The sequence below is a fragment of the Channa argus genome, chromosome 1, assembly GCF_033026475.1.
Source record: "Channa argus isolate prfri chromosome 1, Channa argus male v1.0, whole genome shotgun sequence".
In the NCBI taxonomy this organism is placed as follows: Eukaryota; Metazoa; Chordata; class Actinopteri; order Anabantiformes; family Channidae; genus Channa; species Channa argus.
In genome coordinates, this window is record NC_090197.1 from 56,193 (window position 1) to 70,128 (window position 13,936).

Here is a 13,936-nt window from a genome sequence, read left to right on the forward strand (position 1 = left end):
AAACCTTCTGCTGGACTTACAACATCCAATGGTAAACCAAATACTGTTTTGTGCAGAGAACTCGAGTGTGACAGTTGATGCAGAAATCAGACTGTTGACATACGAGTGCAGTTGATTAAGCCCACTGGACAAGCAGCTTTGGAAGAGCTTCCTTGATAGGCTGCAGATAGGCTGTATAATAAGGTGTGTATTCCAAGCTGCTCTGCCCACCGGGGCTACAAAAAATTTGGTTCAGGTGTCACATTAATGTCGTCTAGTGAACAGGACACCACAGATACAAGGCCTGTAGAGACACATGCAGGCAGAGTCCCCCACAAAACTGCTACTCACTGGATATGTTCTCTTTTCCAACCATTCTCTGTTAACCCTGAATATGGTAGTGTGTAAAAGTTCCAGGAAATCAGCAATTTCTGAAATGGCTGATCGCCCCCACTGATACTCGGTTGGAACTTCAGCAGAACGTTTTGACTGTGTGTACAAGCCTAAATGCATTGACTGGCTGCCATGTGTTTAGCTGATCAGACGGCAAACTGGTCGCCTTTTTAGCTGTACTGCTGACAGGCAATTTCCCATTCTAATTGATTGTGATCTGCACATGTGGGATATGGAGGCTGAAACTTTTTAACAGTTTCATCCATTTATGGGGAAAAAGGAAATCAAAGGATTGTGGAGAATGTGGGCATCGATCCCACTACCTCTTACATGCTAAGCAAGCGCTCTACCATTTGAGCTAATTCCCCTGCAAGCTTTTTTTCCTCCCTGTGTTCACAGCGTACCGGACAAACTCTCAATATCCACCCCTTATGTCCTCTGTGTTTGTAGATTGTGGAGCCCGAATACGTGACAGCCACGGACCTTGTTGACAAGGCCAGAAGCAGTCGGAGGGAACAAACAGTTGGTGTGGCATGAGGATTTGGTGCTAATGGAGTGCACCTTTTTGCCAAAGAGAATCTCCAAAGTGTTTAATTGCAGCCTTAGAAGAGTTGGCTACAATCTTCCTTGATAGGCTGCAGTCTGTTCTTGTGCTTGAGTGTAGACACACGGATGGAAATACTGTCAGGATTGACATTCGTCGGCCATTTCAGAAGTGCTTCTTTTTTTCCTTTCGGCTGTTCCCTTTCAGGGATCGCCACTGCGAATCATGTGCCTCCATCTAACCCTGTCCTCTGCATCCTCTTCACTCATACCAACTAACTTCATGTCCTCCCTTACTACATCCATAAATCTCCGCTTTGGTCTTCCTCTAGACCTCCTGCCTGGCAGCTCCAACCTATGTATCCATCTAAAGATATATTCACAAGCCATCTCAGATGTGCATCACCTGTATGATAAAGGATTGCGCGTCACCTTGACGAGGTCAGGGGAGGCATGAGGCATTTGGAGAATGTGTGTATTGATCCCACTACTTCTTGCATACAAAGCTAGTGCTTTACCATTTAAGCTAATTCCCTTGCAAAGGTACTTGGATATTAAATTCAGAGAGGAGATATTCTAGGTGTTCTTATTAAACCCTGCGAGGTGACCTAGCAATCCTGTAGGTCTGTCTTTGCTGATCAAAGTGTCTTCGCCCTTCCTTGCTTAGTTGACGAGGTGGCCGAGTGGTTAAGGCGATGGACTGCTAATCTATTGTGCTCTGCACGCGTGGGTTTGAAGCCCATCCTTGTCGCATGTCAGATTAAAGTGTTTTTAGACAAACACAGATAAAACCTTCTGCTGGACTTACAACATCCAATGGTAAACCAAATACTGTTTTGTGCAGAGAACTCGAGTGTGACAGTTGATGCAGAAATCAGACTGTTGACATATGAGTGCAGGTGATTAAGCCCACTGGACAAGCAGCTTTGGAAGAGCTTCCTTGATAGGCTGCAGATAGGCTGTATAATAAGGTGTGTATTCCAAGCTGCTCTGCCCACCGGGGCTACAAAAAATTTGGTTCAGGTGTCACATTAATGTCGTCTAGTGAACAGGACACCACAGATACAAGGCCTGTAGAGACACATGCAGGCAGAGTCCCCCACAAAACTGCTACTCACTGGATGTGTTCTCTTTTCCAACCATTCTCTGTTAACCCTGAATATGGTAGTGTGTAAAAGTTCCAGGAAATCAGCAATTTCTGAAATGGCTGATCGCCCCCACTGATACTCGGTTGGAACTTCAGCAGAACGTTTTGACTGTGTGTACAAGCCTAAATGCATTGACTGGCTGCCATGTGTTTAGCTGATCAGACAGCAAACTGGTCGCCTTTTTAGCTGTACTGCTGACAGGCAATTTCCCATTCTAATTGATTGTGATCTGCACATGTGGGATATGGAGGCTGAAACTTTTTAACAGTTTCATCCATTTATGGGAAAAAGGAAATCAAAGGATTGTGGAGAATGTGGGCATCGATCCCACTACCTCTTACATGCTAAGCAAGCGCTCTACCATTTGAGCTAATTCCCCTGCAAGCTTTTTTTCCTCCCTGTGTTCACAGCGTACCGGACAAACTCTCAATATCCACCCCTTATGTCCTCTGTGTTTGTAGATTGTGGAGCCCGAATACGTGACAGTCACGGACCTTGTTGACAAGGCCAGAAGCAGTCGGAGGGAACAAACAGTTGGTGTGGCATGAGGATTTGGTGCTAATGGAGTGCACCTTTTTGCCAAAGAGAATCTCCAAAGTGTTTAATTGCAGCCTTAGAAGAGTTGGCTACAATCTTCCTTGATAGGCTGCAGTCTGTTCTTGTGCTTGAGTGTAGACACACGGATGGAAATACTGTCAGGATTGACATTCGTCGGCCATCTCAGAAGTGCTTCTTTTTTTCCTTTCGGCTGTTCCCTTTCAGGGATCGCCACAGCGAATCATGTGCCTCCATCTAACCCTGTCCTCTGCATCCTCTTCACTCATACCAACTAACTTCATGTCCTCCCTTACTACATCCATAAATCTCCGCTTTGGTCTTCCTCTAGACCTCCTGCCTGGCAGCTCCAACCTATGTATCCATCTAAAGATATATTCACAAGCCATCTCAGATGTGCATCACCTGTATGATAAAGGATTGCGCGTCACCTTGACGAGGTCAGGGGAGGCATGAGGCATTTGGAGAATGTGTGTATTGATCCCACTACTTCTTGCATACAAAGCTAGTGCTTTACCATTTAAGCTAATTCCCTTGCAAAGGTACTTGGATATTAAATTCAGAGAGGAGATATTCTAGGTGTTCTTATTAAACCCTGCGAGGTGACCTAGCAATCCTGTAGGTCTGTCTTTGCTGATCAAAGTCTCGTCGCCCTTCCTTGCTTAGTTGACGAGGTGGCCGAGTGGTTAAGGCGATGGACTGCTAATCTATTGTGCTCTGCACGCGTGGGTTTGAATCCCATCCTTGTCGCATGTCAGATTAAAGTGTTTTTAGACAAACAAAGATAAAACCTTCTGCTGGACTTACAACATCCAATGGTAAACCAAATACTGTTTTGTGCAGAGAACTCGAGTGTGACAGTTGATGCAGAAATCAGACTGTTGACATATGAGTGCAGGTGATTAAGCCCACTGGACAAGCAGCTTTGGAAGAGCTTCCTTGATAGGCTGCAGATAGGCTGTATAATAAGGTGTGTATTCCAAGCTGCTCTGCCCACCGGGGCTACAAAAAATTTGGTTCAGGTGTCACATTAATGTCGTCTAGTGAACAGGACACCACAGATACAAGGCCTGTAGAGACACATGCAGGCAGAGTCCCCTACAAAACTGCTACTCACTGGATATGTTCTCTTTTCCAACCATTCTCTGTTAACCCTGAATATGGTAGTGTGTAAAAGTTCCAGGAAATCAGCAATTTCTGAAATGGCTGATCGCCCCCACTGATACTCGGTTGGAACTTCAGCAGAACGTTTTGACTGTGTGTACAAGCCTAAATGCATGGACTGGCTGACATGTGTTTAGCTGATCAGACGGCAAACTGGTCGCCTTTTTAGCTGTACTGCTGACAGGCAATTTCCCATTCTAATTGATTGTGATCTGCACATGTGGGATATGGAGGCTGAAACTTTTTAACAGTTTCATCCATTTATGGGAAAAAGGAAATCAAAGGATTGTGGAGAATGTGGGCATCGATCCCACTACCTCTTACATGCTAAGCAAGCGCTCTACCATTTGAGCTAATTCCCCTGCAAGCTTTTTTTCCTCCCTGTGTTCACAGCGTACCGGACAAACTCTCAATATCCACCCCTTATGTCCTCTGTGTTTGTAGATTGTGGAGCCCGAATACTTGACAGTCACGGGCCTTGTTGACAAGGCCAGAAGCAGTCGGAGGGAACAAACAGTTGGTGTGGCATGAGGTTTTGGTGCTAATGGAGTGCACCTTTTGGCCAAAGAGAATCTCCAAAGTGTTTAATTGCAGCCTTAGAAGAGTTGGCTACAATCTTCCTTGATAGGCCGCAGTCTGTTCTTGTGCTTGAGTGTAGACACACGGATGGAAATTCTGTCAGGATTGACATTCGTCGGCCATCTCAGAAGTGCTTCTTCTTTTCCTTTCGGCTGTTCCCTTTCAGGGGTCGCCACAGCGAATCATCTGCCTCCATCTAACCCTGTCCTCTGCATCCTCTTCACTCATACCAACTAACTTCATGTCCTCCCTTACTACATCCATAAATCTCCGCTTTGGTCTTCCTCTAGACCTCCTGGCTGGCAGCTCCAACCTATGTATCCATCTAAAGATATATTCACAAGCCATCTCAGATGTGCATCACCTGTATGATAAAGGATTGCGCGTCACCTTGACGAGGTCAGGGGAGGCATGAGGCATTTGGAGAATGTGTATATTGATCCCACTACTTCTTGCATACAAAGCTAGTGCTTTACCATTTAAGCTAATTCCCTTGCAAAGGTACTTGGATATTAAATTCAGAGAGGAGATATTCTAGGTGTTCTTATTAAACCCTGCGAGTTGACCTAGCAATCCTGTAGGTCTGTCTTTGCTGATCAAAGTCTCGTCGCCCTTCCTTGCTTAGTTGACAAGGTGGCCGAGTGGTTAAGGCGATGGACTGCTAATCTATTGTTCTCTGCACGCGTGGGTTTGAATCCCATCCTCGTCGCATGTCAGATTAAAGTGTTTTTAGACAAACAAAGATAAAACCTTCTGCTGGACTTACAACATCCAATGGTAAACCAAATACTGTTTTGTGCAGAGAACTCGAGTGTGACAGTTGATGCAGAAATCAGACTGTTGACATATGAGTGCAGGTGATTAAGCCCACTGGACAAGCAGCTTTGGAAGAGCTTCCTTGATAGGCTGCAGATAGGCTGTATAATAAGGTGTGTATTCCAAGCTGCTCTGCCCACCGGGGCTACAAAAAATTTGGTTCAGGTGTCACATTAATGTCGTCTAGTGAACAGGACACCACAGATACAAGGCCTGTAGAGACACATGCAGGCAGAGTCCCCCACAAAACTGCTACTCACTGGATATGTTCTCTTTTCCAACCATTCTCTGTTAACCCTGAATATGGTAGTGTGTAAAAGTTCCAGGAAATCAGCAATTTCTGAAATGGCTGATCGCCCCCACTGATACTCGGTTGGAACTTCAGCAGAACGTTTTGACTGTGTGTACAAGCCTAAATGCATGGACTGGCTGACATGTGTTTAGCTGATCAGACGGCAAACTGGTCGCCTTTTTAGCTGTACTGCTGACAGGCAATTTCCCATTCTAATTGATTGTGATCTGCACATGTGGGATATGGAGGCTGAAACTTTTTAACAGTTTCATCCATTTATGGGAAAAAGGAAATCAAAGGATTGTGGAGAATGTGGGCATCGATCCCACTACCTCTTACATGCTAAGCAAGCGCTCTACCATTTGAGCTAATTCCCCTGCAAGCTTTTTTTCCTCCCTGTGTTCACAGCGTACCGGACAAACTCTCAATATCCACCCCTTATGTCCTCTGTGTTTGTAGATTGTGGAGCCCGAATACTTGACAGTCACGGGCCTTGTTGACAAGGCCAGAAGCAGTCGGAGGGAACAAACAGTTGGTGTGGCATGAGGTTTTGGTGCTAATGGAGTGCACCTTTTGGCCAAAGAGAATCTCCAAAGTGTTTAATTGCAGCCTTAGAAGAGTTGGCTACAATCTTCCTTGATAGGCCGCAGTCTGTTCTTGTGCTTGAGTGTAGACACACGGATGGAAATTCTGTCAGGATTGACATTCGTCGGCCATCTCAGAAGTGCTTCTTCTTTTCCTTTCGGCTGTTCCCTTTCAGGGGTCGCCACAGCGAATCATGTGCCTCCATCTAACCCTGTCCTCTGCATCCTCTTCACTCATACCAACTAACTTCATGTCCTCCCTTACTACATCCATAAATCTCCGCTTTGGTCTTCCTCTAGACCTCCTGCCTTGCAGCTCCAACCTATGTATCCATCTAAAGATATATTCACAAGCCATCTCAGAAGTGCATCGCCTGTATGATAAAGGATTGCGCGTCACCTTGACGAGGTCAGGGGAGGCATGAGGCATTTGGAGAATGTGGGTATTGATCCCAGTACTTCTTGCATACAAAGCTAGTGCTTTACCATTTAAGCTAATTCCCTTGCAAAGGTACTTGGAAATTAAATTCAGAGAGGAGATATTCTAGGTGTTCTTATTAAACCCTGCGAGGTGACCTAGAAATCCTGTAGGTCTGTCTTTGCTGATCAAAGTCTCGTCGCCCTTCCTTGCTTAATTGACGAGGTGGCCGAGTGGTTAAGGCTATGGACTGCTAATCTATTGTGCTCTGCACGCGTGGGTTCGAATCCCATCCTCGTCGCATGTCAGATTAAAGTGTTTTTAGACAAACACAGATAAAACCTTCTGCTGGACTTACAACATCCAATGGTAAACCAAATACTGTTTTGTGCAGAGAACTCGAGTGTGACAGTTGATGTAGAAATCAGACTGTTGACATGTGAATGCAGGTGATTAAGCTCACTGGACAAGCAGCTTTGGAAGAGCTTCCTTGATATGCTGCAGATAGGCTGTATAATAAGGTGTGTATTCCATGCTGCTCTGCCCACCGGGGCTACAAAACATTTGGTTCAGGTGTCACATTAATGTCGTCTAGTGAACAGGACACCACAGATACAAGGCCTGTAGAGACACATGCAGGCAGAGTCCCCCACAAAACTGCTACTCACTGGATATGTTCTCTTTTCCAACCATTCTCTGTTAACCCTAAATATGGTAGTGTGTAAAAGTTCCAGGAAATCAGCAATTTCTGAAATGGCTGATCGCCCCCACTGATACTCGGTTGGAACTTCAGCAGAACGTTTTGACTGTGTGTACAAGCCTAAATGCATTGACTGGCTGCCATGTGTTTAGCTGATCAGACGGCAAACTGGTCGCCTTTTTAGCTGTACTGCTGACAGGCAATTTCCCATTCTAATTGATTGTGAACTGCACATGTGGGATATGGAGGCTGAAACTTTTTAACAGTTTCATCCATTTATGGGAAAAAGGAAATCAAACGATTGTGGAGAATGTGGGCATCGATCCCACTACCTCTTGCATGCTAAGCAAGCGCTCTACCATTTGAGCTAATTCCCCTGCAAGCTTTTTTTCCTCCCTGTGTTCACAGCGTACCGGACAAACTCTCAATATCCACCCCTTATGTCCTCTGTGTTTGTAGATTGTGGAGCCCGAATACTTGACAGTCACGGGCCTTGTTGACAAGGCCAGAAGCAGTCGGAGGGAACAAACAGTTGGTGTGGCATGAGGTTTTGGTGCTAATGGAGTGCACCTTTTGGCCAAAGAGAATCTCCAAAGTGTTTAATTGCAGCCTTAGAAGAGTTGGCTACAATCTTCCTTGATAGGCCGCAGTCTGTTCTTGTGCTTGAGTGTAGACACACGGATGGAAATACTGTCAGGATTGACATTCGTCGGCCATCTCAGAAGTGCTTCTTCTTTTCCTTTCGGCTGTTCCCTTTCAGGGGTCGCCACAGCGAATCATGTGCGTCTATCTAACCCTGTCCTCTGCATCCTCTTCACTCATACCAACTAACTTCATGTCCTCCCTTACTACATCCATAAATCTCCACTTTGGTCTTCCTCTAGACCTCCTGCCTGGCAGCTCCAACCTATGTATCCATCTAAAGATATATTCACAAGCCATCTCAGAAGTGCATCGCCTGTATGATAAAGGATTGCGCGTCACCTTGACGAGGTCAGGGTAGGCATGAGGCATTTGGAGAATGTGGGTATTGATCCCACTACTTCTTGCATACAAAGCTAGTGCTTTACCATTTAAGCTAATTCCCTTGCAAAGGTACTTGGAAATTAAATTCAGAGAGGAGATATTCTAGGTGTTCTTATTAAACCCTGCGAGGTGACCTAGAAATCCTGTAGGTCTGTCTTTGCTGATCAAAGTCTCGTCGCCCTTCCTTGCTTAATTGACGAGGTGGCCGAGTGGTTAAGGCTATGGACTGCTAATCTATTGTGCTCTGCACGCGTGGGTTCGAATCCCATCCTCGTCGCATGTCAGATTAAAGTGTTTTTAGACAAACACAGATAAAACCTTCTGCTGGACTTACAACATCCAATGGTAAACCAAATACTGTTTTGTGCAGAGAACTCGAGTGTGACAGTTGATGTAGAAATCAGACTGTTGACATGTGAATGCAGGTGATTAAGCTCACTGGACAAGCAGCTTTGGAAGAGCTTCCTTGATATGCTGCAGATAGGCTGTATAATAAGGTGTGTATTCCATGCTGCTCTGCCCACCGGGGCTACAAAACATTTGGTTCAGGTGTCACATTAATGTTGTCTAGTGAACAGGACACCACAGATACAAGGCCTGTAGAGACACATGCAGGCAGAGTCCCCCACAAAACTGCTACTCACTGGATATGTTCTCTTTTCCAACCATTCTCTGTTAACCCTAAATATGGTAGTGTGTAAAAGTTCCAGGAAATCAGCAATTTCTGAAATGGCTGATCGCCCCCACTGATACTCGGTTGGAACTTCAGCAGAACGTTTTGACTGTGTGTACAAGCCTAAATGCATTGACTGGCTGCCATGTGTTTAGCTGATCAGACGGCAAACTGGTCGCCTTTTTAGCTGTACTGCTGACAGGCAATTTCCCATTCTAATTGATTGTGATCTGCACATGTGGGATATGGAGGCTGAAACTTTTTAACAGTTTCATCCATTTATGGGGAAAAAGGAAATCAAAGGATTGTGGAGAATGTGGGCATCGATCCCACTACCTCTTACATGCTAAGCAAGCGCTCTACCATTTGAGCTAATTCCCCTGCAAGCTTTTTTTCCTCCCTGTGTTCACAGCGTACCGGACAAACTCTCAATATCCACCCCTTATGTCCTCTGTGTTTGTAGATTGTGGAGCCCGAATACGTGACAGTCACGGACCTTGTTGACAAGGCCAGAAGCAGTCGGAGGGAACAAACAGTTGGTGTGGCATGAGGATTTGGTGCTAATGGAGTGCACCTTTTTGCCAAAGAGAATCTCCAAAGTGTTTAATTGCAGCCTTAGAAGAGTTGGCTACAATCTTCCTTGATAGGCTGCAGTCTGTTCTTGTGCTTGAGTGTAGACACACGGATGGAAATACTGTCAGGATTGACATTCGTCGGCCATTTCAGAAGTGCTTCTTTTTTTCCTTTCGGCTGTTCCCTTTCAGGGATCGCCACAGCGAATCATGTGCCTCCATCTAACCCTGTCCTCTGCATCCTCTTCACTCATACCAACTAACTTCATGTCCTCCCTTACTACATCCATAAATCTCCGCTTTGGTCTTCCTCTAGACCTCCTGCCTGGCAGCTCCAACCTATGTATCCATCTAAAGATATATTCACAAGCCATCTCAGATGTGCATCACCTGTATGATAAAGGATTGCGTGTCACCTTGACGAGGTCAGGGGAGGCATGAGGCATTTGGAGAATGTGTGTATTGATCCCACTACTTCTTGCATACAAAGCTAGTGCTTTACCATTTAAGCTAATTCCCTTGCAATGGTACTTGGATATTAAATTCAGAGAGGAGATATTCTAGGTGTTCTTATTAAACCCTGCGAGGTGACCTAGAAATCCTGTAGGTCTGTCTTTGCTGATCAAAGTCTCGTCGACCTTCCTTGCTTAATTGACGAGGTGGCCGAGTGGTTAAGGCGATGGACTGCTAATCCATTGTGCTCTGCACGCGTGGGTTTTAATCCCATCCTCGTCGCATGTCAGATTGAAGTGTTTTTAGACAAACACAGATAAAACCTTCTGCTGGACTTACAACACCCAACGGTAAACCAAATACTGTTTTGTGCAGAGAACTCGAGTGTGACAGTTGATGCAGAAATCAGACTGTTGACATGTGAGTGCAGGTGATTAAGCCCACTGGACAAGCAGCTTTGGAAGAGCTTCCTTGATAGGCTCCATATAGGCTGTATAATAGGGTTTGTATTCCATGCTGCTCTGCAACATTTGGTTCAGGTGTCACATTAATGTCGTCTAGTGAACAGGACACCACAGATACAAGGCCTGTGGAGACACTTGCAGGCAGAGTCCCCCACAAAACTGCTACTCAATGGATATGTTCTCTTCTCCAACCATTCTCTGTTAACCCTAAATATGGTAGTGTGTAAAAGTTCCAGGAAATCAGCAATTTCTAAGCTCTAAACCAACAACCTCTCTGCTAGACCCTATTCCAACTAAGCTGCTCAAGGAAGCTTTACCCTTAATAGATACGTTCATATTAGATATCATCAATCTATCTTTAGAAACAGGCTATGTACCACAGGCCTATAAGGTAGCTGTAATTAAACCATTACTTAAAAAACCCTGTCTTCACCCAGGTGTTTTTGCCAATTACAGACCAATATCCAATCTCCCCTTTATTTCTAAAATAATTGAAAAAGTAGTCGCAAAACAATTATGTGATCACCTTCATAGGAATAATTTGTATGAAGAGTTTCAGTCAGGATTTAGAGTTCATCATAGTACAGAAACAGCACTGGTAAAAGTCACCAACGATCTTCTCATGGCCTCAGATAATGGACTCATCTCTATACTTGTTCTGTTAGATCTTAGTGCCGCATTTGATACCATTGATCATAACATTTTATTACAGAGACTGGAACATGAAATTGGAATTACAGGAACTGCACTAGGTTGGTTTAAATCCTATCTGTCTGATAGATTTCAATTTGTTCATGTTAATGATGAATCCTCCATGCACACAAAGGTTAGCTATGGAGTTCCACAAGGCTCTGTGTTAGGACCAATACTTTTTACTTTATATATGTCTCCTTTAGGCAACATTATTAGAAAACACTCCATAAATTTCCACTGTTATGCTGATGATACCCAGCTATATTTATCTATGGAACCAGATGAAAATAATCAGTTAATAAAGCTTCAAGCATGCCTACAAGACATAAAGGCCTGGATGTCCCACAATTTTTTACTTTTAAACTCAGACAAAACTGAAGTCATAGTATTTGGGCCCAAAAATATCAGAGATATGATGTCCAACCATATTGTTACCCTAGATGGCATAAGTCTGGCCTCCAGTACTACTGCAAGGAACCTTGGAGTTATTTTTGATCAGGATCTGTCCTTTAAGTCACATATAAAACAAATCTCTAGAACAGCCTTCTTCCACCTACGGAACATTGCCAAAATTAGGAGCATACTGTCTCAAAGTGATGCCGAAAAACTGGTCCATGCATTTGTTACTTCTAGGTTGGACTACTGTAATTCCCTACTTTCAGGATGCCCCAGTAACTCCCTAAAGAGCCTGCAATTAATCCAAAATGCTGCAGCAAGAGTGCTGACTGGAACTAGCAAGAGAGATCATATTTCACCTTCACTAGCTTCTCTCCATTGGCTTCCCATTAAATTTAGAATAGAATTTAAAACCCTGCTTCTTACATATAAAGCTCTGAATGGTCAGGCTCCATCATATATAGAAGACCTCATAGCACCATATCATCCCAGTAGACCACTTCGCTCTCAGAATGCAGGCCTACTTGTGGTTCCCAGAATTTCCAAAAGTAGAATGGGAGGTAGAGCCTTTAGCTATCAAGCTCCTCTCTTGTGGAACCAGCTCCCAGTTCAGATTCGGGAAGCAGACACCCTCTCTACTTTTAAGTCTAAGCTTAAAACCTTCCTCTTTAATAAAGCATATAGTTAGTTATAGTTATGCTGCCATAGGCTTAGACTGCTGGGGGACCCACCCCCCAATGCACTGAGCTCCTTTCCTCCTCTTGACCATCTCTCCTCTCCTCTCACCCCGCAATTCTCACCACTGTATGTCATTAACTCTGTGTGTTCTCTCCCGTAGTTGTCTTTGTCCTCCTGTGTCCCCCTCTCTCTGTCCCTTTCTGCAGGTGTCCCCCGGCTTTGAAGCTGTGTGTCTTCCAGCGTGCAGCTACTGGTCCTACCAATCTGCCCGATGTTTTGTTGTTGCTTTTTGTTGCTCTGTTCTTTTCTCTCTCCCCTTTCCACTCACCCCAACCGGTCGAGGCAGATGGCCGTCCACCCTGAGCCTGGTTCTGCTGGAGGTTTCTTCCGTTAAAGGGAGTTTTTCCTCTCCACTGTTGCCTATGGCTTGCTCCAGGGGGAATTGTTGGGTTCTCTTTATATATCTTTATAATCTTGACTTTATTCTGTAAAGTGCCCTGAGATGACTTTGTTGTGAATTGGCGCTATATAAATAAAGTTGAATTGAATTGAATTTCTGAAATGGCTGTTCGCCCCCACTGATACTCGGTTGGAACTTCAGCAGAACGTTTTGACTGTGTGTACAAGCCTAAATGCATTGACTGGCTGCCATGTGTTTAGCTGATCAGACGGCAAACTGGTCGCCTTTTTAGCTGTACTGCTGACAGGCAATTTCCCATTCTAATTGATTGTGATCTGCACATGTGGGATATGGAGGCTGAAACTTTTTAACAGTTTCATCCATTTATGGGAAAAAGGAAATCAAAAGATTGTGGAGAATGTGGGCATCGATCCCACTACCTCTTGCATGCTCAGCAAGCACTCTACCATTTGAGCTAATTCCCCTGCAAGCTTTTTTTCCTCCCTGTGTTCACAGCGTACCGGACAAACTCTCAATATCCACCCCTTATGTCCTCTGTGTTTGTAGATTGTGGAGCCCGATACTTGACAGTCACGGGCCTTGTTGACAAGGCCAGAAGCAGTCGGAGGGAACAAACAGTTGGTGTGGCATGAGGTTTTGGTGCTAATGGAGTGCACCTTTTTGCCAAAGAGAATCTCCAAAGTGTTTAATTGCAGCCTTAGAAGAGTTGGCTACAATCTTCCTTGATAGGCTGCAGTCTGTTCTTGTGCTTGAGTGTAGACACACGGATGGAAATACTGTCAGGATTGACATTCGTCGGCCATCTCAGAAGTGCTTCTTCTTTTCCTTTTGGCTGTTCCCTTTCAGGGGTCGCCACAGCGAATCATGTGCGTCCATCTAACCCTGTCCTCTGCATCCTCTTCACTCATACCAACTAACTTCATGTCCTCCCTTACTACATCCATAAATCTCCGCTTTGGTCTTCCTCTAGACCTCCTGCCTGGCAGCTCCAACCTATGTATCCATCTACAGATATATTCACAAGCCATCTCAGAAGTGCATCGCCTGTATGATAAAGGATTGCGCGTCACCTTGACGAGGTCAGCGGAGGCATGAGGCATTTGGAGAATGTGGGTATTGATCCCACTACTTCTTGCATACAAAGCTAGTGCTTTACCATTTAAGCTAATTCCCTTGCAAAGGTACTTGGATATTAAATTCAGAGAGGAGATATTCTAGGTGTTCTTATTAAACCCTGCGAGGTGACCTAGAAATCCTGTAGGTCTGTCTTTGCTGATCAAAGTCTCGTCGCCCTTCCTTGCTTAATTGACGAGGTGGCCGAGTGGTTAAGGCGATGGACTGCTAATCCATTGTGCTCTGCACGCGTGGGTTTGAATCCCATCCTCGTCG

At 44.8% G+C, this 13,936-nt stretch overlaps 4 non-coding genes across 4 annotated transcripts; 3 read left to right on the forward strand and 1 right to left on the reverse strand.

Annotated features, from left to right (window-relative positions):
• Positions 1-6,690: 6,690 nt before the first annotated feature.
• On the forward strand, positions 6,691-6,772 carry trnas-gcu (transfer RNA serine (anticodon GCU)). Its single transcript has one exon. It is a non-coding gene; the product is annotated as a tRNA-Ser (tRNA).
• A 703-nt stretch (positions 6,773-7,475) lies between these two features.
• On the reverse strand, positions 7,476-7,548 carry trnaa-agc (transfer RNA alanine (anticodon AGC)). Its single transcript has one exon. It is a non-coding gene; the product is annotated as a tRNA-Ala (tRNA).
• An 844-nt stretch (positions 7,549-8,392) lies between these two features.
• Positions 8,393-8,474, forward strand: trnas-gcu (transfer RNA serine (anticodon GCU)). Its single transcript has one exon. It is a non-coding gene; the product is annotated as a tRNA-Ser (tRNA).
• A 5,380-nt stretch (positions 8,475-13,854) lies between these two features.
• Positions 13,855-13,936, forward strand: trnas-gcu (transfer RNA serine (anticodon GCU)). The gene has a single exon. It is a non-coding gene; the product is annotated as a tRNA-Ser (tRNA).